Raw genomic sequence first — 24,185 nt, forward strand, 5'->3', positions numbered from 1 at the left:
TTTTATCCATACTAAGTTAGATCTCTGAGGGGCATATCATCTGGTACGCGTGAAGAAAGGTGATGAATGAAAGACTGCCTTTCGCACCAAGTACGGATTATTCGAATATCAGTTGATGCCTTTCGGTTTGTGCAATGCACCGGCAGCCTTCCAGTATTTTATGAACGATGTTTTTCGCGAACTCATTGACATCTGTGTTGTTGTTTACATAGACGACATTCTAGTGTACTCCTCCTCAAGACCAGACCATGTTAAGCACGTTCGAGCAGTCCTTGAAAAATTACACCAACGCAAGTTGTATGCAAAGTTGGAAAAATGTGTCTTTCATTCCACAGAAGTTGAATTTCTAGGATTTATCCTGACCCCAAAAGGAGTTCGAATGGACTCTCGAAAAGTGGATGCCATTCTCAAATGGCCATCACCCAGTTCAGTTAAAGGAGTTCAAAGCATGCTTGGCTTCGCTAATTTCTACCGGAGATTTATCCCTGAATTCTCTCATATTGTACATCCCATCACAAACCTTTTGAAAAGAACAAATGCTTCTTGTGGACTGAAGAAGCTGAAAAAGCCTTCCAAGATCTAAAACTGAAATTCACGTCTGCACCTGTTTTAAAGCATCCTCGTCCCGAGCTTCCATGCGTAGTTGAAACGGATGCATCCAGTTTAGCCATGGGAGCTGTTCTGTCTCAGAAGGATCCGGAAACCGGCCAACTTCATCCAGTAGCATTCTGGTCAAGAAAATTCTCGGCACCCGAATTAAATTATGCGGTTACCGATAAAGAGTTATTGCCCATCAAATTTGCTTTCAAGGCTTGGCGGCATCATCTTCTCGGCGCCAGGCATACCATCACTGTAATCACCGAACAAAGGAATTTGCAATATTTGAAGACAGCCAAGGCCCAATCATCACGTCAACTTAGGTGGGCATTATTCTTTGCAGAATTCGATTTTGTGATCACTTACCGACCAGGTTGTAAAAATGGCAAGGCCGATGCCCTATCCCGAATAGGAATGGGAGAAGCATACTCGAACCCGGAACCTGTACCTATAATTTCAGAAAAAAGAATCCTTGGCATAACTACTCTACAAACTCTAGAAGACATTCATTCAAAAATCAAGCAATGTTTTAATCCAGCAGCCCTACAGGACTGGGTAAAGAAAGGCCAAGATTATTCAGTTATCAATGATCTACCGTACTATCAAGGTCATCTATTCATACCACACAAGGAGCTACGGGAATTAGTCATCTCCAACTATCATGATGCACTGATTGAAGGACATCCAGGGGTCACAAAAACTGAAGCTAAATTAAGAGGCAATTTTGGTGGCCCACCTGGCGAAAAGACATTAAATCATTTGTGCTATCTTGTGGAATCTGTGCCCAAAACAAAAGCCAGAAGAAGAACCCAGCGGGTCTTTTACAATCTTTGGATGTTCCACCTACGCCATGGCACACTTTGTCTCTTGACTTCATTACTGCCTCCATGTAGTGGATTTAACACCATTCTAGTTGTAGTAGATCTTTTTTCAAAGATTGCCCACTTTATTTCTTTAAAGGGATTACCGTCCGCTGCAATTTTAGCCAAGGAATTTCTTGAAAATATTGTTCGACTACATGGATTCCCTTCCGTATTGGTCTCAGACCGAGGTAGTCAATTCATCTCACAATTTTGGAAAAAATGCTGCCAACTGGCACAAATCGACATGAGGTTATCTACCAGTCACCATCCCCAGACCGATGGTCAAACAGAGAGGACTAACCAGACTCTTGAACAATACCTACGTTGCATGCTACACCAAACTGAAGGTAATTGGAAGGATATTTTGTGCATTTCTGAATACGCATACAACAATTCTGTACACTCAGGAACTGGACAAAGCCCCTTTTTTACCATGTATGGGCAACACCCTCGAATCTCTGAACTCGATTTGCCCCAACACCTAGAAATTCCTGCGGTGAATCATTTGCACTCTACTATTACACAAGCCTTCAAGGAAGCAACAGAGCATTTAAAAAGGGCAAAAGAGAAATACAAAAGAAATGCTGACCAACATAGGAGTGATGCTCCACAATACCAGATTGGGGATCAAGTCTGGCTGGCTACTAAACACATACCCCTGAAAGGAACTCAGACCTTTAACCCTAGATATTTGGGACCTTACACCATTAAGGCCATCATCAACCCGGTGGCCGTTAAATTGGAACTACCTTCTAACATGCAAATTCACCCCGTCTTTCATGTTTCACTCCTGAAACCAGTCCAACCCGGGACAAGATTAACCAATCCACCTGATCCTATCCTAATTGATGAGGAACCTGAATTTGAAGTTAAAAATATCATGGACTCTAAGATAGTTAACTCAAGACTTTTTTATTTAATTGACTGGAAAGGTTACGGACCACAAGAAAAATCCTGGGAACCTAGTAACCACGTTCATGCACCCCGACTGGTGAAGAAAACCCATCGGGACTTCCCAGACAAACCAGGGCCAAGAGGAAGAACGACCTTGGGAGGGGCCTTGGGGGGGAGTGCTGTCATGATTCCTACCCCCGGGCATCCGGACCAGGTCCATCTGTCCCGGGAGCAGGCATCCAGATACTTGGGAAAAACCCAGCAGCCCCGGCTAGGGGCTATCTGGGTACAGTCCTGGCACCATAGGCGCCAGGGTCATAGAAGGGGTCAGTCCTTGCGCCATAGGCACCAGGCTCATTTGCTTTCACTTACCTCATGCAGACCATGCTGCTCAGCATTCAAGCCAATGTGATGTCTGAAGGGGAACTGCTTTATTTCAGGGACTATTTTCTTACTCGGGTGTGGTCTTGGGAACTTCTTACCTGGGACTACTTTGAAGGCTATTTAAACCACGCCCGAAGAGCAGCTCACGCTTCGCGTTATTCTGCATCCTGCAGCGTAACGCTCACCGTGCCTGCAAGCCAGCATCCAGTCTTCTGCCACGCCCGCCTCGAGTCTGGAGCTCCTAGAAAAAAGGGAGAAAGAAGGAAAAAGGTTAGAACAAGAACAATACTTATTTCCTCACCTGATTCTGGATCCATCGCCCTTCGAATAGGAAGAAAGACGTTATTTGATGCGCGTCGCATCGCCTGCTGCAGCGCCGCACTATACTCAACAGCCTTCGCAGCACCTCCACGATCCACCTCTGTCTTCAACATTTCTTCGCCAAACTCCGGCACCTAAGGGGAATAAAGAACAGCAAGGTGAGCTAAGAGAATAAATAGGGCAATATTAGTCACCACAATAGACTTACCTGATTTTACCGCCGGAGGCATTCTTCATCTCCACGGGCCGGCGCAGCCTCCATTCATCTTCGCCGAACTCCGCCACCTAAGGGGAACAAAAGGACAGCCAGGTGAGCCGAAAGAACAAACCAAGGGAATCTCTTTCACCAGAATAGACTTACCTGATTTTACCGCCGGAGTTATTATTCCTCAAAACGCCATAACTTCTCACTCTGCACCTGTAATAAGGGAGAAAGCAACAGATTACATACAGGTGTCATTTACCCGACAGTGTTGGATAATACAGACTCTTACCTGAACTTTACAAGCCGCACGAGGCAATCTTCTATAGGGTCAAGCTGCAAGCTACAAGGAATCGGACAAGAGTGAAAGTCAGACATTTTGAACTCTTACGAACTATATACTTACGGCTCCTCGCCAGGAACCTCAGAGTCAATATTGTTCTGGAACTCTCCAATTCCTTCGGACCAGTGAAGTAACTGGTTATCCACGCGCCTCTGCATTCTACGCAGGATGGAGAGCTCATTCTTTAAAAACCTAAGGTGAGAATATAAAAAGAGACATCGGAGGTGATTAGAGGGGAGAACAGTGGGGGGGTTATCACTCAAATCCACGGGTGGCTAATTCCCTTTCTCCACTTTCAGGAGAATACTTCTTCGGGTCAAGCAGACAAGATTAGGTGGGCCAGTCCAGTCTGTCATCTCTGCACTACACATCACGTTGGTGGAAACCGCAGCTGTCCAGTTCCGATTGACGCCCCTGTGTGAGCCAGGTGAGCGTAACATATACCAGACATAAAGGCAGGAGCCCAGAGATTTCAAAGAAGGCAAAATGTGGCTAAAGCTTGACCACGAGGTGTGAGCCCTTCCTGCACCCACTTCAAAGAGCAAACTGCAAAGTTCAAAGGGACTAATAAAAATCTCTGGTCACCGGCTGAGCCCAGAGGAAAAAAAAGGGCCATGGGGGATGAAGCGGCCCTCCTACAGGGGGGACCAAAAATCCCAGTTGTCATTAAAAGACTGATTTAATTTTAAACATTTTTCGCAGAAATCAAAATGAGAATTAATTTTGTTTTATGCTATTTTTTATGTAATTTACAGGGGGTTTTAAAGAGATAAATTACATTTACCTAGTACTTTGGAGACTGAAATGGCCAGTTAAGACTAGTTTCTGGCTGATCTGAACATGTGACGAATAGGGACAGTTCGTCAAAAGATGGAACATGAAATTAGGAACATGCTTGATCATTTGCAGAGTCATAACTATTGTATATTCTATGAAAATTACAAAAATGTGCCAAAGGGTCATGCTACTTCGGACCGAGTTGGCGGTCAGCTTACCTAATTCCCTATGACCAACTACAACCGCATATCTAGTTCATATGGCAGGGGCTAGTATCATTATGAAGGTATGAGACATAACTAGTTTTGCCAAAAAGTGGTAATGAGAACAAAGAATTGTAATACAAGCAAACAGTCAGATGGTGCTCTCTTCCCCTGAACCAATCATGCCAGGGGGCGAAGAGAGGAATGGCAAACTGTCCTATATGAACAGCAGGGATAATTACAGGGTACTCCCCCTAGATTGTAAAGTTAGTGATGTCATTCGTGCTATATAAGGGGGGCTGTACTACGAGAGACACACACAAAACTGGGAGACAGGAGAAGGAGGATGGAGATAAGGCGGCTGAACCTTACCATCTTTGAGATTGCAGTGACCAGACCCCTTGCCGTAGCTGTCCTGAGATCCAGCTGGCTTTCCTCAATCCTAAACCAAGGCTTGCTTTGTAAGTAGCATATACCCCAGTCCTAAATTGCATGAGACCTTAATTTTTGTAGCATTGCATCCAATATTTCTCCCATTGAAAACCCCATTGTAATCCCAATTGAACCCCCCATTGAAAACCCCACTGAAAACCAAAAAATATTGCCAGTGTAATTCAGTCACTTCCACATAGAAGAATCCATTATTAGCCTGTGTATGTTAGCAGATCTCCTTTAAAAAAAACGATCAGTTGTCTGTGTAAATCTTTAATATTTTTCTTAAGTAAATCAATGAATTTCCCCATTGAAATTCACGGTTCAAGATTGTTGAAATTCGATATCAACCATCCTGTCCCTGTTGTTGTATTTAATTATTATAGTCATTAAGGTGTTGCCTCAAAAGAATCAATCTCCTTGTAACTGAAAACCGAATTTGTCTGTGTGTTGTGTGTGAAACAAATTCCTAGTTGCATCTCTCTTATTAAACCCAACCCGTTGTTCCATTGTGGGCAATCCCCTTTGCCTATAAGTCTACCTGTTAAGTGCCTCTGTCCTTGTCATTGAAAACCGATTTTTCTATTTTAAGCTAAACCCCTTCCCTGCGCTGACTGTCATTGTAAACCCAGTGTAAACGAATTTCCATTTGCCACTGTATTTTTCCCTTTTGCATTTACTTTCTCCCAAAACCGATTTTCCTACTTAATTTCTATTGTTGCCCTGGTAGGCTGATTAATATCCTAAACCTTCCCTATCTCCTAAAGTGTAAGCAATTCGAATCTCCTTTCATTCTGTCCCCTAGCAGTTGTGAGTAATAATTAAAATCCCATTCTGCCATTTTGCTCCAAAAACGGGTTTTCACTTTCTTTGCTAGCTTCCCATCTTGTGGTGGTGGGCTTTACCCCCAAATCCGATTTCCTCTCTCTATTCTTACTCCTTGCCACTGCCTTCCATTCAAAGTAATCAAGTTTGGCTGATATTTCTGAGTGGGTGTTGCAGGGGGAGTGCTAAACAGTTGGAACTATCACTTTGTAACAATTGTTCTTTTTTCTGCTTTGCCATTAAAGAACTGTGTTAATTGTAATAGGATAACTTAACCTAATTGTTATTTACGGATCACTGCATTTGTGTTTCCACAACAATGGTGGCTTCTGTGAATTGATTATTTTCCGTTTGCAAATCTCATTGAGACACACCGGCCTGGTTCCTAGTCCATTGTGGCATGGGGTGTTTATGGAGGTTGGGGGCGAGATGGGTTGGAGGCCTACACAAAAGAACCTGTAAGATGTAAAAAATAAACAGCGTTTTATAGTGCGCCACATCCATTCTAGGGGAAGGAGTTCCCTAGCTGCCGTGCGCCATGTTATAAACCGTGACAAACCAATGTGTGTAAAATGGTTACCAGTGGACTGACTGGAGCAGTAAATCATAAACCTAACATTCACCCCTATATGACTTTCTAACTGTGTTCCATGTCTATGTTCCACCTACAAGAAACTGGTTTCGTAACAGCACCCTGATGCCTGAGGATTCAGGTGCTTTACAAATGCAAAATAAATGTTAAATAAATAAATATAGACATTTTAAAAATACTCTTTAAAAAAATAACATACAGAATACCTCTGTCATGAACATTTTGTTCTGTTATTAACCCTCTCCTTCAGTCTCCATCAATGCCTACAATGCCTTGAGACATCCTAAGAGCCTTTAGAGGAAATGGAAGCAAACAGCATAATAACAATATGTGATTTATTTCCATGTTTCTATATTACCGTCCCGCTACTCCCCTTGGCACGTTCAACTGCCTGGACACAGGGCAATTTGAAAATATGACACCCACCCATAGCAGTACAAATTAGTTCCACTGAAGGACAGGGCATTGCACCTTGAAATGGAAAGGTTAGCCTCTGGGGGGGGGGGGAGTATTTGAACCTCTGTCTGCTTTCTTCCTCCACCAAGCACACACAGCATTATGCATACTCGGCCTGCCTGCTGTTGGAATCTTGTTGAAAGAAGGCTGAATGTGAAAATGGTTTACCTATACATTTATTAATGTGAACATTATGATAGAGCATGGTATATCATGACATATTATGTCATGTTTTATATATTTGAAATGCCATGTTGCTTTGTTGGAAGGCGTCAAAGCTGATGCTTAGGATTCCAGACAGACTCCCCATTTGGGCCTTATCATGGACTGTTATCCACTGAGAGTGTTGTCATTATAGCCTGCTGTGCATTATATTGCAACTTCTACTCTAATTTCACCCTCTCATACGTTATTCCAGGGACTATTAACCAGTTCATTGCATGTTATGTCATTGTATATTGCCTGATGTTCCATTATGTCATTTTGCACAAATGCCCAATGCCCAAAACCCTTGAAGAATTAGACTTTACACCCCTGTTGTAGCCTAAGATGGGCATGCTCCCCTAGGCACATTACTTTGGTTTTAGTGATATAAATCTTCATGTGATTTCCCTGTGGAAATTCTGCAACAGCCTCTATTGAATGGTGTAGTCCTATCAAGGTCTAATCGAAAAGCACAGTGTTGTCCACCTATCCAAGCCCTGACACTGCCAAGTTGTTGATCCTAGTTGGAAGGTTTGCTTCAGCCTCTATCGCACTTGCCATGTCCGAAAAGTATAAATTAAAAAGCAGGGGTGCAAGAACACACCCCTGTTTAAGTTCGCCATTAGTTGGAATAAAATATGATAATTCACCTCCCTGGTTCAAGCGTACAGCCATAAACGTGTGGTTCTAAGAGACTTAACACAACATAAATGTGCATCAATCCCCTAAGAAATCAATTTGCTCCATAGGAGCGAACGAGATGCTAAATCGAAAGCCTTACTGTAATAAATGAAGCAGCACTAAAGATTAGAGCCAGATCCTTGCCCAACTCCTGCCATCAAGTGTTTTATTGTTTAAAGTGCAGCATTCTTTGCTGAGGCCCGTCTGGAAACATTTCTACAGATCTCTTTCCTGTGCCCATTTGTTCAATTTGCCCAACAATATGGTAGAACATATTTTTTGGCTTGTGTCAAACATAGCCAATAATCGGTAGTTAGTTGGGTCACTTCTATCGTCCTTTTTATGTACCGGTATAAGTAGGGACTTTCTCCTACTTTGAGGCACATTCCCACTTTTCTTTATTTGTCGATTTAGCTCTAATAATATTTTTATTGCTTTCAGGCTAGGTGGCTGTCTCAGGTAGAGGGTGTTACTTGCCCTCACAAAAAGTTCAGAGAGGAGACCCAGCCATCCAGGTTTCTGTCCTGCCATTTGGCAGTCTACACCCGGCTAACCAGAATACACATCATCTTCACAGCAGAGCTAATTCACAGGAGCTGGCACATGTGCGATATCAATTGGGATGGGGCCGCCATATCATAAGTAGCACCATGAACTATTCCTAAACTCAGGGATAGCTTTACTTTAGCGATTACCCTGCAACCATCATGGGTTACTTATGATCATTATCGTTTTGCTACAGGCATATCTTAGAAATTGCCCCTACGCCGCAGGGACTTGGATGCCGCTGGGGCTGTCAAGTGGGCATCTTGTGACATTGGAGCCTGCTCTGTACCATGAGTAGAGCAGGCACCATGGATACTGCTACTGATGTAGCTGGGCACAAGTACACTGTGCTTTTGGCATGGAGTTGATGGTAAATGGGAATCTGGTGGGCAGATTACCCTTTTGGAGATTGGAATTACCCTCATCATTCTATTTGTCAATAAAAATCAAACTAACTGGGCTTACTGTCCCTTTCCCTCATCAGCTTCTTCCCTGATGAATGCTTTGCTGCTACATTTCCTCATGACCTATTGAAATTTCATGATGCCTTTAAAATGTGCCTCTTTGTTTCTCAAGCCCTGCAATATGCAATTTCTAATCAGTTGCCCTTTCCCTGTTACTGTAGCCCCTCAGAGGCGAATGTCTGCAGAATGCAAATAAAGGAGGATTTTGAAAGAGTACAATAAGAGTGTTGAAACTGTCCATTTTGGAATGATAACCTTTGTTGCCTAGAAAACAGATGAAGTTGTCTCAAAAGTATCCTGCCTTCTTAGAAAGAGTGGCACTTAGATTAAAACCAAAGATCTGTTTGTATTTCCTGTTACTCCAATTGTTTAATTTATCATGCTTGCCACTGATTGATTGGTAGTGTTGCTGAACCTCCACATTTCTTACTAATAGTTAACAAGCAAATTGGCTATAACAAATGCATTTGTAGACCATAGATCCTTGTTCTCTGGTTCCTTACAGGGTTTGCCAGAAACACGGCAATCCCAGAAGAGCCTATCCACTTGCCTCTCATCTCCCCATACATTCAGTCTGATTGATGCATTCCTGCAGGCGGTACGCAATGACAATGTATGACTCCAAATACAAGGGTATCTCTGTCTCACAATGATTAATTAGCATTTTAATACACACACCTCTTTTCAACACGCAGGATATACGTCCCGGCTTTTGATCGTGATGATTCAATATTTGTGCTCAACGAGAGTTGATACAGGTATGCCTTTGGTTCTTTGGTTTTGCTGGACACATTGCACATTCTCCTTCAAACTAATAACGAAGAATGTTCTGTTTGATGAAATTTGGGTTTTGGCTTTTGATATTTCTCCTTTCTTTTTATGTTTGTTTTTGCGATGTAGGTTCAGCTCTGATGATGGACTAAGTCCGAAATGTATTGGCTTCACGAAAAATCTGTTCTCCTCGCTTTTGACTTTTATGCATTAAAACAATACAAATAATCTGTACTGTAAATGCAATTATTCTACTCATGTCACATTCATGAAATAATTTATACTTGATAATTGAAAGGTCATTTGACCAATTTGGTGAGCACACAGCACCTAGGGAGCCTCTCTGGGTGATTTATATGCACAACCCTGTTATGTCTCATTTGTACTCTTTCTTTTCTGCTCCAAGAAATTAAAAATGACCTCCTGTATGCAACATTGCAGGCCGAAAATCGAAATTTCCATTGCAAAACAGCTGGGGCAGAACAGCTTAGGCATTGTTCTGAAAGTTCACCAAAATCGACTTCCGTGAATTCTTCCTTAAGCAAAGGTAGGAGACTGTTGTCAGGTGTTCAGTACCCTGTGTATTGTTGGCCAGAATTCGGCCCTACACACAGAAAAACCTTAATATTTATGTTATCCCCTTTGGTTCTTTTTCATTTCCTTGCTCCCTCCTTGCCTTCCTCTCGCTTGCTAGTTTTTGCCCAGCCCCTCTCCTCCCCCACCCACCCACCACCTCCCTGATTGGCGGAGGCTGCCTCAAGGAAATGCAGCAAGAAAGACCACATCGGAGAAGCTCTTTCTCGTTTCCTCACCCTGCGCAGAGCGCCAAGACCACTCCACTACTGGAAGCTGAGACCTGCTCACTAACCCACCCGCCTTCTTTCTTACTGAGGCAGGTGAGCACCTCGAGACCATGCTAATGGTAACTGTGCGCGGTATAAGTCAACTTATCATAACAGAACATAACAGAATTTGAAGAACAGAAGGAAAATACTGCATGTTACCTTCCCCCATTGTTGACTTGAATGAATATGCTGTTCTTATCATGTCTGGTCTGACATTTGTGATGTCATCTTTGATGTCCTGGGTGTTAGTGTTAGCAGTGCACATTGGTGCGGGCAGTTATGATTGTTAAGCCTACCATAACTGGCGAATTTCAGGGGTTTTTCGGTTTTACTTTCAACCATAATGTCACATTTATAAAGTTTTGTTTAGTGAATTTCACAGGTTTTTAGTAGCGCAACTTAACCATAATGTCCCCTTAACAACGTTTTTTTTAGTGAATTTAAGGGTTTTTAGTAGGGCAACTTAACCATTCCCTTTAACAAAGTTTTTTTTTTAGTGAATTTCATAGTTTTTTAGTAGAGCAACTTACTCATAACATCCCGTTAACAAAGTTTTTTTTACTGATTATACACTTTCATCATGTGAATTTGGGAGATATGTACTATAATTCCCTTACTTTATATACATGTAACGTAGAACATAACGAACCCCCTCGCTAATGATATTTGAAAGGCACGGACTGAGCGAGATCAACACTACCCAAACAGTCAGGGGGTATCTGATATTGTACTATTGTGCCATATGAGAAATGCACAAGTTTAAAAAAGAACAAAGAAACACATTGTAAGTACTAATAACTAACCAATTGAACCTACACGTCTCACACATTACCTATGCATTTAATTACCATGTAGAATGAAATGGATTATACCATATCGAAATAAGATATGCCTCCAACGTAATTACCTCACAGAAACTGTGCAGCCAGAAGCTACAGTAGACGCACACAGCACAACAAAGACAATGTACAAGAAAATCGTAAGTGAACTTCATTTTTCTTATATGTGTGTGTACTTTTTTGTATGAGGTGTAGAAAAAATAATGTATTTCTGTTGTTTTGATGCAGAAATGTGCAGTACTTTGGAGTGGTTGGAGGAGAATTTTCTGCATGGGGAAATGTCCGAAGATAGCGATAAGAATGGTACACACTGCTCTGCATAAGCGAAATAATGGTCAGTATTGTTAGGGCATTTCAAATATGTATCTTTTTTTTAACAGACGAGGAAAAAAAAGATGAAAGGCCAACAAACAACACAGAGAAAGACAGGCTGAAAAGGATTGAACTGAAAATGGACACATTAAATTATAATTTTTAAAGTTTAAGAGAATTTGTGGAGGAGTTTGTGAGAGGAAAAGTATGTTATCACTGTCCCACCTGTACCTGTACCCCTTCTCCATTCCCTAGTGAACCGTCCCCAAACCTTCAAAAGGAAAATAGACGTTTTGATGAAACATCCATCCCTTCTTCCCCGAACAAATCTTCCCCTCACAACCAGCCCGTATTGAACCCTAATTCCCCTATATTCGTGTCAGTATCTGCTTCCACCTGTGTTTCTGTTGATTGAAGTGTGTGTGTATATTTTGAAAGTTTTTGTATATTAGTTGTTCATGAAGAGTTTGAGGGAAAACATTTTTTTTAAAAAGACGTAAAATGTCCGCGAACAGCGTGCCTGTTCGAGCTATCCGCAAGCAATATAGTATGGATGTTCTAAGGGCAATACACCTACCCGCAGCAATGGCAACCAAGATGGAACTGATGTTAGAATGCACCATCTGTGCATGTTGTGCATAAATAAACAGAATGGGGCATCCTAAGGACATTATAGCTCTCCGTACCACTCATAAACGAGATAAAACATGTTCTTAGAACACACCAGGTGTCCGGGATGTCGGTAAATGAGCAAAATGGGAGTGTTTTAAGGACACTATACCTGTCCGTATCATCCGCATTCAACATGGAAACGTCCGTAGAACAGGGGCGGTGGCCGGCATGTTCGTAGTCAAAGAAAATGGAGGTGTCCTAAGGACACTGGACCTGTCTGTACAGTCATGAGATAATGCTTGCACATGCGCAGTACACTCATAAGTACAGCGAACATTGCGCCTGTCCCTAACTTTCTGTCTCACTTGTGTCGTACTTTTAATTAGTTGCAGGACACGAACACTGTCCGTAGGACATTTGCGCGCATGCGCACGTTTGTAACTCTATATTTGCTGTCCAGCGGGCACTCATTTCCCTCGTGGATGTGTTCAGGACGTCATCATGTGACCGCACCCACGCTGAGTGTGTGGACTAATTTGCGAAGTTTGTGTGCTTCCGCAACATTACAAAAGAAGTTATATACAGAAAGGGAATTTATTTCACAGTATAAAATCATCATTTCACATTTGCCATACAATAGCTGTACCTGTGCACGTATTGTTCAAAGTTTTTGGAACGCTTTTGAGTGATGAAGATGGTCGTGAGCCGCACCCCTCCACCCCTATAAATGGCCACACCCCCGAGTGCATCTTCATTGTGCCTCTGGCTATAGCACATTGAGTTGTGTTGCCTTTACTGCTGTAGTGACCAATAGGAAAGTAATCGTTATGGCATCCATGTGTACAGTTGCTTCATTAGCCTCAGCACCACCCACAAACCCTCCACCGCCACCACCTCCCCAAGGGCCTGCAGAAGGATATACAGGTGAGGATGTAGAGATGGAGGAGGAAGAGGAAGAAGAGAATGAGGTGGAGGAACTCTGCACTACAAGCACTCGCCGGGAGATGTGGGTGTGGTGATTGTTTTCCGTTTATGGGAACGTACCAAAAGCAGGCGCGAACCTGGTGAGGTGTAACCAGTGCCAGTTGGTGCTGAGTGGCGGGAGACCTTGTGCGTACAGCTTTGGTACGACAACCATGAAGCGACATCTAACTTTGTTCCAAAGTGCGGACATTCACAAGGTGGTGCCATGTGAAGAATGTAGTAGGTTGAGTTCCTCCACAGCATCCTCCTTGTCCGATCCTCTCACCACAAGAGACACTCCTGTGGGGGAGCGCATCCCTCTAGCTGCCTCACAAGCATTCGCGATGCTGTTGACCCTTACCTTTCGAAGGTGACAATATTGTGTGTGTATTGCGATGCAGTACTCTGCAGGGGGGAGAGTTTTCAAAGTGCTTTTGAGGCTACGGTCACGGAGCACCAGAAGAAGTGCCTCCTACCCAAGTAAAGCTCACCCTATATCTTTCTCCACCTTCCCCTTCTTATCCCTGTGGTTGGTGTCCCTTCCTTACCCACCTTTGCCCTCCTCTCCTAGTGTGTCGTGTGCCCGAAAGCAGTGAACTGGAAAACTACAAAGAATTTAAAAAAGGGCTCTTTTCAGAGCCACCTTTCTTTGTTAACAATAGAACTATCAAGTGACCGTTGTAGGCCTCCGCGCATTTTTGAAAAAGTCAGCCGACAGTCGTAGGACACACAAAAATGGAGGATGCAAGCTGAGCAAACCCAATGGACTGTACGCTGGGAGTAACTGGCGGCTCTGAAAAGAGCCTTTTGGTGGTGTTTTGTGTGCATCAAAAATTGTACATTTGATAAAACGGATTGACAAATAGGTTACAGTGAATCCAAAAAAGGTTGCAATGCGGATTGTACATTGCGAAGAAAAATCTAATTGCCAGCATATATGAGATGGATTCCATCTCTGCGAAAAATGAAAGTGCTGCGAAACAAAATGTTTTCATTGTGGAATAAGGACATGCCAACATCTCTTAGAAAGGCACAAACAGCCTTTTTTACATTGTGCCTCGCTTTCTCCATTTGTGGACCAAATGCAGAGGAACGCAGCAATATTTATCTTTGTGCAATACGGGAAGAAAGTATTTGGCAATTTGGAAACATGTCCATGACCTTTGCAAGTCCTTCCTTCATTGCAAATTGCAAAGAAATTCCAGCGACATGACCTAAACTGTTTCCTCCACAATGAATGATAAGTATATCAGGATGATGCTCTTTCTGTAAAGCAGCACAGAGAGGTACCAAGTCGAGCCACCTCATTCCATGCACGCCATGCCACTGCACTTCCACATGAGGAAATTCAAGATCTGCAGATAAACCACACCTTTCTGCATGCACCTTCAACCAATGTATCCAGGAGTCTCCCAAAATCCAGATAATCTGTTTGCGCGCACCCAGAGCCATGGCTGTCTGGCTCCTGTCAGGGAGAAGACGGTGTCATTAAATCTCTCTGTTCAGAACACACCGACTGAACTTTACTGACCAATCCCTAGCTCCGCTCATTCTCATTTGCACGTGTCTCCACCCCAGAATTTCCCATGTTAACATGCGCTGCCTGCAAACCACCACCATGTCCGCGGACACGTACAGGATCAGAGCGTGACGACTATACATTTAAATATTATTCCCCTTTTCCCCTTTAAGGTGGGCTCTGAAAAGAGCCTTTTTTTTTGTTTTTGGGCAGATGCCGTACAGACACCTGTTATTTTGTGGGTTTTTTAATTTTTTTTCTTGCCTTACTCCTACAACCATTATAGAACCTTCTCTAAAGCAAGCCTTACATTCCAAAAGAACATGGCAGTTCCCAAAGAAGATAACGCACCACCATCTGCTTCAAAATAATCTGCATTACTGGGAACAATGTTATCGTGGCTGCAGAAAAACATACCAGCACGTAACATGAATGCACGCATGCCACGATTGACGATACACTTCCCAATATTTTGATCAGGACAGAAAATAGAACTGTTGTCCCATTTTCCTCTAGGGAGTAAACCAGAAAAAATGAATTTTGTAGTTGGAAAGATGTTCATGACAGCTTGAACCAACTGTTCCATATCTTTCAACAAAGTACGACAAGTCATGTAGCCCAAATGGCAAGCACTCTAGTGCAAAAGTACTACATGTGGAGTGGTCATCATACGCATGTGTTGGCAAACTTCCACAATTGCCTCAACATTGTGATCACTCTCAGCGTTCCACACCACCTCCACTCCTCTCACATCGAAATGGTGTGCCACATGCCTGCTCTCAGCATAGTGCTGTAAACCATGGACAACAATATCTCCAAGCACCAAAACCCTGACCCTCTGCATCTCTGCCATCGTCAGTATACGCATCGTCTTTCGACACAAAAGAGAAATGTGAACATCTGATTGGCTGATGCCTACAGTCCCCTTTCCATGGTGGATTTGCTGTAGAAACCCGTATGTGACACGCCCTACCCGCGGACAAGCGTTGTCTACGTGCGGCACGTAACTCTTACCCAGTCCTTCTACCCTTTCCACATCAGTCGCGAATCCATTCCCTTATTGGGCAGAACTAAGCAGTCACACAGCCATCCACCAATCACAATCAACATCGCTAAATCTAACTCCATCATCAACATTTCGAATTTCAAATGTACTATCGATGACTCTGAAGGGAAGTCGCATATGATTGCAAAGCACCTACTTCAAAAACTACTGTGCAAGTGTCGCGGATTTCTATGTACATCTCCATACATGCGCACATGCATAAGTATAAAGTACAGGTATGCATATTTTAAGCAGAGAACATGTGCAACCCTTATGATTTCATTTAAACAAATGAATGCAAATAAATCTGCATAGGCAATACATGCCAATGCTCCTCCTTTATGTGCAAGATATCAGATTTTTCATTGACAAATTGCACTACTTTTTACTGTCTCCCGCATAACCTGTACATACGTCACAACTATCCCTAATAAGCGCGAAACTCTATTCTCCATTAGAAAATGTCTGAATTTTGTAACGTGTACCGCCTACATTAATGCTACTTGCAATGCGATCGTATGAGAAAAATTAATGCTGCTGATTGCTGTGGTGACATCTCCCACTGAGGGTCTCCCGATTTTTCAGAATCGTACTTATAATATGAAAGTAGAGGAATTTTCCCCATATACTATATTGACCTATCACTTACAAACCTCTCTGCTATAGATAATACAGCTTTAAAAAAACAAGGCATTTTCATAACCTAAAAATTGTACTCATTTCTGAAGCACATGCAACTAAGATACTGCAAATAACATACAGAGGTAGCACATAGTGAAGTGAAATGTGCACATGCACTGTGTTGAAATATGAAAGGAGAATACCCTGATAAAAGATGCAAACATAACCTGTATACTAACATCACTGCTTTAAGCACACAAAGTTAATATTTTTTGTTTGTTTTACAATCGCAGTCGAAACTACTCTCCTGAAAATCAACAGCATCTGCACTGCAAACAACATATCCGAAGAAACCTGGTCGTTCTGCAAAAAAAAGTAAGTACAGTACTACCTTTATATTCTAACTATTTCTCAAAGAGACTGTGTGGGTTATTTATTTAATTTGTGCACCAAAGCACACATTGATTTCTGAACCATTCTACCAACAAATCCTCATTTATTAAATTAAGAATAACAGGCAGAATGGCTCACAAATCCCTGTGTGTTTGGAACGCAAATAACATACAAAATCCTTAGAATGTTAGTACTAGAAAACAAATAACTGTTTTAATTTTATGCCATTATGCTTACTGTTAGTGCTTCTCCTCACCACTAGGCCACTTTGTACTCTCATCTGAAGCACATTGCAGTAGTATACAAATCATTGTAAGAGGCCAATGCACATTGACACACGACCACAAAGAGCTTCCCCATCAAACTAAGGCACGCATGCACACAGCACACATACATTGTACAACAGACCAAACATGCCTTCTTTTTTTCAACATACCCCAAAGAATGCCTACCAAAAAGCAAGTCTGTAGAAAGGAACGCAGAAGTAGAGCAAATAACAATAAAAGTGTCCAACCTAAGCATCTATCTGTAGCAGAGTTTGTAGAGAACGTTGGAACAAAACAGCTAATACAGTCGTTTCGGAAAACAAAGGAAGCTTCAACTACCGAAACGTTACCTCCTCCATCAAAATGTAGCATGAAACACAAAACTCTTCATAAAAAATCGGCTACCAGTACTTCTAACAATTCTCCTATTAATCCTGATATAGTAACAAGAACCCATAGTAAAAAAAGTATTTTAGCAAAAATGTTTCGCCACAGAATCCTTCAGAATCTAATAAGAACAGGACCGAAATCATCCTCAACCCTTAAAACCTACCGTAGAAAATTAATCCTACAAGCTCTCGTGGACAGTGCAATCCTTCTCAAAAGGAAGCTGTTCATGTTAGTGGTAAATAGGATGAAATCACTAACAAAACTAAGTACCAAACTACAAAAGAAACTTATCAATAAATGGAATGTGAATAAAAATAACTTCTTACATATTTGTGGAGGTGAATGGAGTCACATGACAACCACAGAACCATATTTTAATGAAGAAGCATACAAACAAAATCAATCAAACACAATTGCCATCCATAGCAGTGGACGAGGGTATGAAAAAATCAATAATACCATCATGGAACAAGAAACACTGCTTAGAAAAGTATCCTCTGAAAACTCAGAATTACCTCTCGATTTGACTGAACCAGACCGTCCAGTATACAAATGGCCGTGCACATGAATGTGTACCATTCCTAACAAATCTTTCAAATCTTTACGTCAGTTCCTCAATCAGTATGTAAAAGGTAAAGACAAAATGAAAATGAAAGTGCTGCAAAATATGGATATCTGTCCAGTGCGCAAATAGACAGGACTGCAAGGACATTCATTAGCCTGCATTTCTGGACCTATTTGCAAAAGCACCTTCCATGATATCAAAAGGATATCAATCTATCATTCAAATGTAAGAAATCTAGTGTATAAAATATACTAGGCTAAAAATCCAGCTTCAGAATTAGCCAATTTGAATAACACTCTTCTGCATGGTACACCCAAATACCTACAAGAAGAAATTGATCGTATCCAGAGAAAATATTGTGGAAGTGAAAGCCACTTACAAAATGTAATAGTTTTAGAACAGACTACCAACAATGCTGCACATAGCAACCGTCTATTACACACATACAAAAAAGGAATACTAAAATTTAAAAGTGTATCGGCTGAAGTACCAAACAATGTGTGTGTTGCCGTAGAATGTTTTACAAAATGAACACAAAAATGTAGACATAGCATACAAAATAAAAGACAATGAAGATTCCAAATGGTTTCAATTAGCTCTCTACCTTTTATCAGAAAACAAATATGAAATGAGAGAACCCCTAATATGTTGCAGTTACTTCACAACAAAACTAGACAACAAACAAACTCCTTCACGTGCTATCACAAATAATTTGGAATTGTTCCCACCACCAAAAACCCTGCAACAACTCAATTTGTATGAGAGCCTCATAATTCAAACAGTTCACCCATTTTAAGCAATTATACGTCTCCACCCAAAAACATCAAAATTAGGCTATCGTGGCAAAGTACTTTATTTGCCATTAGATCTAACCGAAAATGTACACACTCGAGGAGTGCAACGATCAATAGAGCATTCTTTAATTGTCTTGGTAAATGGCATACCAACAAAGGATAAAAGAATTTGGCAACAACTGGTGGACTTACATAAAGTTAGATAAGCCTTGCAATATCTGAAAGACAATAACGAGTACTACAAGGAAATAAATATTGAAGAAAACTTAGGGGAAGCAAATTAAATAATTCAAGAGCCATCAGAAACTGGACAGTTCGAACTTCTGTATTCTGCTGCAGTATTCACTCTTTTGGACCAGTACACAATTCATCCATTGCATTACAATGAAAGCATAGATGATGCACTAGAAACTTACCAAATGTGACAAACCAAAGGTTCACCAATAAGTATATGGGAAAAAAGTATAGAAGCATGTGCTTTTCCACTGCTATTTCCTAATGGCAACGGTGGAAGATATGATGATAAACCCACTCAGATTATGACATCAGAATACCGCTCATTACGAATGTATTCACACAATCCCAGATTTAGACAAAATGTGGAGTACATATTCCACCTACTCCTTGAAAGCGAACAAGCAACGCTATGTTACAGAGTTGCACACATTTTGAAATTTTGAACCCACTTTCAAAATATGTCAGCTACGCAACTAATACAAAAAGTACAGGAAAAAGATGAGGTTTTACAATCAAGTATAACAAATTTGTTTGCAAACATGCGTGGTACAAAAGAGTACTGGTTCCGATGGCACAGAGACGTATGTTGTATGATCAGAAACCTTGGACCACCGACTTGGTTTGTGACACTAAGTTGTGCAGAATATGCATGGGAAGATTTACATGAGTTCCTACGCATAGCAAACAACAACAAAACCAACATAGATATGTTAACATCTGGAGAAATTTGCTCTATAGATCCAGTTAATGTGTCAAGATATTTCCATCATCGTTTCATTGCTATGCTACACTTTATTTGCAATGAAACTGTTCCTCCCCTCGGAGAAGTGCAACATTTCTTTTGGAGAAAAGAATATCAAACGAGAGGAGCACCACATATTCACATGCTTTTATGGATCAAAGGTGCACCTAAATTTGGTCACGACAGTGATGCGACTGTTTTGCAGTTCATCCAAAAATATGTCACTTGTGAAATCCCGTCACAATAGACACATAGTGACCTGCATGGGCAGATTTTACAATTTCAAAGACACAAATGTGGCAAATATTGTTGTCGCAAATACAAAAACAAAGGTAAATACTACACCAAATGCTGCTTTGGTTTCCCTAGACCAGTTAAAGAAACATGTGAAGTGAATAACTTCATGTCTTCAGTTCGACATAGTGTTAAAGGTAAATCACCTAAGAACACGTATTACATAAAAAGAACAGAAGAATCAAAATATATCAATGATTACAATGCAATCATTGCCCTCTTATGGAATGCAAGCATAGATGTGCAGTACATTGCAGACAATTCTACTGCTGTTGCACGATATGTTAAGCCAACTTAACAAAAGCAGAAAAAACAGAGCTTCAAGACCTCTGCGATGACCTAGCATCAGACAAAACACTATCGCAGAAATTGTACAGCATAGGCATAAACATGCACTCTCATAGAGAATGTGGTGCCTATGAAGCAGCAGATCGTTTAACCGGTACTGCTTTGTATGGAAAATCAGACAACATAGTATGGCTAAGTCTTGGTCCTGCTAAAGCTACAAAAAGGGTTCTGAAATCATATGAGGACATAGAAACAATTGGCAGAAATTATCCCAACAGCCAAGCCATTTTAAAAAACAATTTACTAGACACATACTATCCGAACAGGAGTAGCTCTTTGGAAAGCATGTGTCTATACCACATAGCTCAAAACTTTGCATACAAAAATAGTGTAAAACCCGATGAAAGCAAAGGTAGATATGGAGTAACCGATTGTGAAGGCAGTTTAGTCAAACTTACCAAACGGAGCTTAATTAATCATGTTAAATTGTCATTAAAAACTCCTCAACAAAAAGAACTATATTACATGTCTCTGCTACAACTTTTTAAACCGTGGAGAAAAGAGGAAGAGATACTAGATAACTATGACTGCTATGAAGATGCTTTCAGAGCAAATTAAAGCGCTATCACCGATGTGAACTTTACGCAGTACAAAACAATGTTACACAATGAGCAGCAAGACGAAGAAGAACTTCAGGCCCAACTAGATAAGGACTATTCCGACAGTAGTCAACCTTCTGTAACCGGAAGCCAAGAACCACTAGGACAGCCACTAATAGCAAATGAGGCAGAATTAGCTATGAGAGAAGTGGAAAACACCATGTTTCACTATCAAAAAGATATCGTATACCTAACTGTACAACAAGCAAAACGTAACAAAGATCAGCGCACCATTTTTGAAGACGTAACAAAACAAATTGTACATGGTGTGCAACACAAAAATAAAGAATTTACCTGCCAAAATTACAAACCTATACTGCTGTGCGTCAGTGGTGAAGCTGGGTCAGGAAAAACATTCTTAATCAAAATCATCAGAAATTTCCTTCAACAATTGACAAACAACAAACTGTCAGCTGTTGTAACTGCCCCCACAGGTTTAGCTGCCTACAACATAGGCGGTGTCACTTTACACCGATTACTACTCCTTCCAGTAGAGCACCAAAACAAATTAAACTATTACAAACTTTCTGCAGAAGCTGCAGTGGAACTACGCAGAGTATTAAAACAAATGAAAATGTTACTAATAGATGAAGTGAGTATGGTCTCCAACCTAATGTTGGCCTTGATTCACCTCAGATTGCAAGAAGTACTTAAAACAAACTACGATGAACTCTTTGCAGGAAAACACATTATCGTTTTCGGAGATCTTCTACAATTGACACCAGTGAAAGGTGAACCTATTTTTAAAACCTTAGGACACAAACTGTGCTGTAAAACTGTCGGCAGCATAGGAAATGTCAACCTTTGGCAACATTTCCAATACAGAGAATTAACAGAAAACATGCGGCAATCTGCAGATCTCACGTATGCCAACATCTTAAAAAGTATTTGAGTTGGTGTACTATCGCAAGAAGCACAAGCCATATTGAAAAAAACGGCACATTCACGCACTTTATGGCGATAATGCATGTGCCTCTGATGTTATGGAACAATTAGCGCACAAAAATGTCAATTGCATGGCCTTAATGCCAACTCTTGCAAGCTGTTTCAAATTCAATGAAACAATGTTAAATAAAAAAATGCAACCAATTATAGAAATTAGCGCCACAGACAAACTAGACGTACATGGTATGACACTACCCATGTTTGACCAAGCTACAACAAGACTACATAGCTTAGAAGAATCAATCTCCAACACACTTGGGCTGGAAAAAATATTAAAATTATCCTTAAATTGTAGAGTAATGCTTAAACGTAACCTTGACGTCGAGCAAGGGCTAGTTAATGGGGCACTAGGTACAGTTGTTGGCTTTCAATCATACCCACGTGACAACAACATTCCGTTTGTCACTATTCGCTTTGGCAAACTTTCAGAAGTAAAAAGGATAGGGCGCTCAACTACTCGATTCCTTCTCTTCAAAGACATGTATGTACGTAGAGAACAATTTTCTCTAACTTTTGCATATGCAGTCACTATTCATAAATCCCAAGGTCTTACTCTAGACAAAGCATTGATAGATATAGGAAACACAGTCTTTAAAGAAGGCATGAGCTACGCAGCGCTATCACGCTTACGTACACTTGACGGTCTATTTCTAATGAACTTTGATGCAAGTAAAGTGAACGCTGATGTTCCTTGCATTTTAGAATACAATAGACTGCGTTCAATGTACACCCCACAGCGGAAACAATATCCTGATCCAGAAAAAGTTAAACGTGGTAAAAGAAAACTAAATCAAACAGAAATGCAACAGAATCTGACATCAAATCCTTCAAAGAAAACAAAAGAAGCTAAAGCTTCATCAATTACCACAAGCAAAGAAGAACCTATTAGGGAAAGTAAACCAGGTACTTCTTCAAACAAGGAACAGAAAGGCCAAAAAGTGCACTCAGATACAGAACTAGCTGGTCCATTCAAATTTTCAAATGAAACTGGTGTAAATTGCTATGCAAATGTAGCAATGAATATTCTATTTCAATTGCCACCAATTGTTAACAATATTTACTTACACAGTACAGACCAATTGTGTGTGCAAATGTTAGTCCTGCATAGAAACGCAACAAACAACCCTGACAACACATACAGTGTTCACAGAATAAGACAAGAATTAGACGACTGTGCTGGAATGGTGAGATTAACTATAAACACACAAGAAGATCCACAAGAATTTCTAATGTACTTACTACAAGTACTGGAAAACAAAAGCATACCTATAAATAGAATCTTCCAGATTTCATACATGTGGAAACATACATGCACTCTCTGTAGCAATGTGATACAGGAACAAATCCCAAATGAGCGATTTGTGTACGTATCCATACCTAATTGTGAATCCATTCCATTTCAGCAACTTGTACAGAATGCAAACTATGGCAGATTATGTACTAGGTGCAATTCAGACAATCGCTCCACCTTACTGATACAAACACATAGTAACTACATAATACTTATGCTTCTACGTTATAATGCAGATGGTACCAAAAACAACTGGAAGCTGAGTGGATTCACACACGGTCAAGTGTCACTTGGAAAGAGAACCTTTACAACAATAGGTATAATCTACCATGCAGGAGCTACAACCAATGCAGGTCACTACACTGCATACATTAAAAAGAAATGTGGATGGTTGGAATGTAATGATGGCACCATTACTGTAAAGCAGAGATTGCCAGCTAATCTTACAAATGCATATTTAATCTTCTTAAAGCCAAAATGTAATAACTAATGTGTACCTCAACATTACCAAAAAATTAAGTGAAATACTACACACAGTTAGAATACGCCAACAGGTGTCTAACTGTCCAAGAGTGTATTACAATGACACAGATCAATGAATATCACAGATCCGTAACCTCAAATGCACAGTTAGAATACGCCAACAGGTATCTAACTGTTGTTAAAAATCGGCAGCAAGGCAACAAAGATAACATTAATCAGAAAGAAGAAGGAAACAGTGAAAGAAAAGAAAGAAATAGTGTGTAGCATAGCAAATAAAGGTTTTTTTTTAATCCAACAAGGATTTTTTCCCCCCAGACTCAAGGATTTGAAAAACAAACACAGAAACTGAGCAAAATGCACAGTACACTGGTTTGTAAACTAAATATGAGGGTAAAAAAAAAATCAAAACTGTCTATTATACAGTGTAATAAGTATTCTTAAAATGCAAACACTAACATGCTTTTTTCTTTTATCACAGAAATCGAAAAAGTATCGTTCCGCCAAGTGCTAAAGTCATGAAAGACACA

This window comes from Ambystoma mexicanum, chromosome 5p, assembly GCF_040938575.1.
Source record: "Ambystoma mexicanum isolate Mex_15411 chromosome 5p, UKY_AmexF1_1, whole genome shotgun sequence".
Lineage (NCBI taxonomy): Eukaryota > Metazoa > Chordata > Amphibia > Caudata > Ambystomatidae > Ambystoma > Ambystoma mexicanum.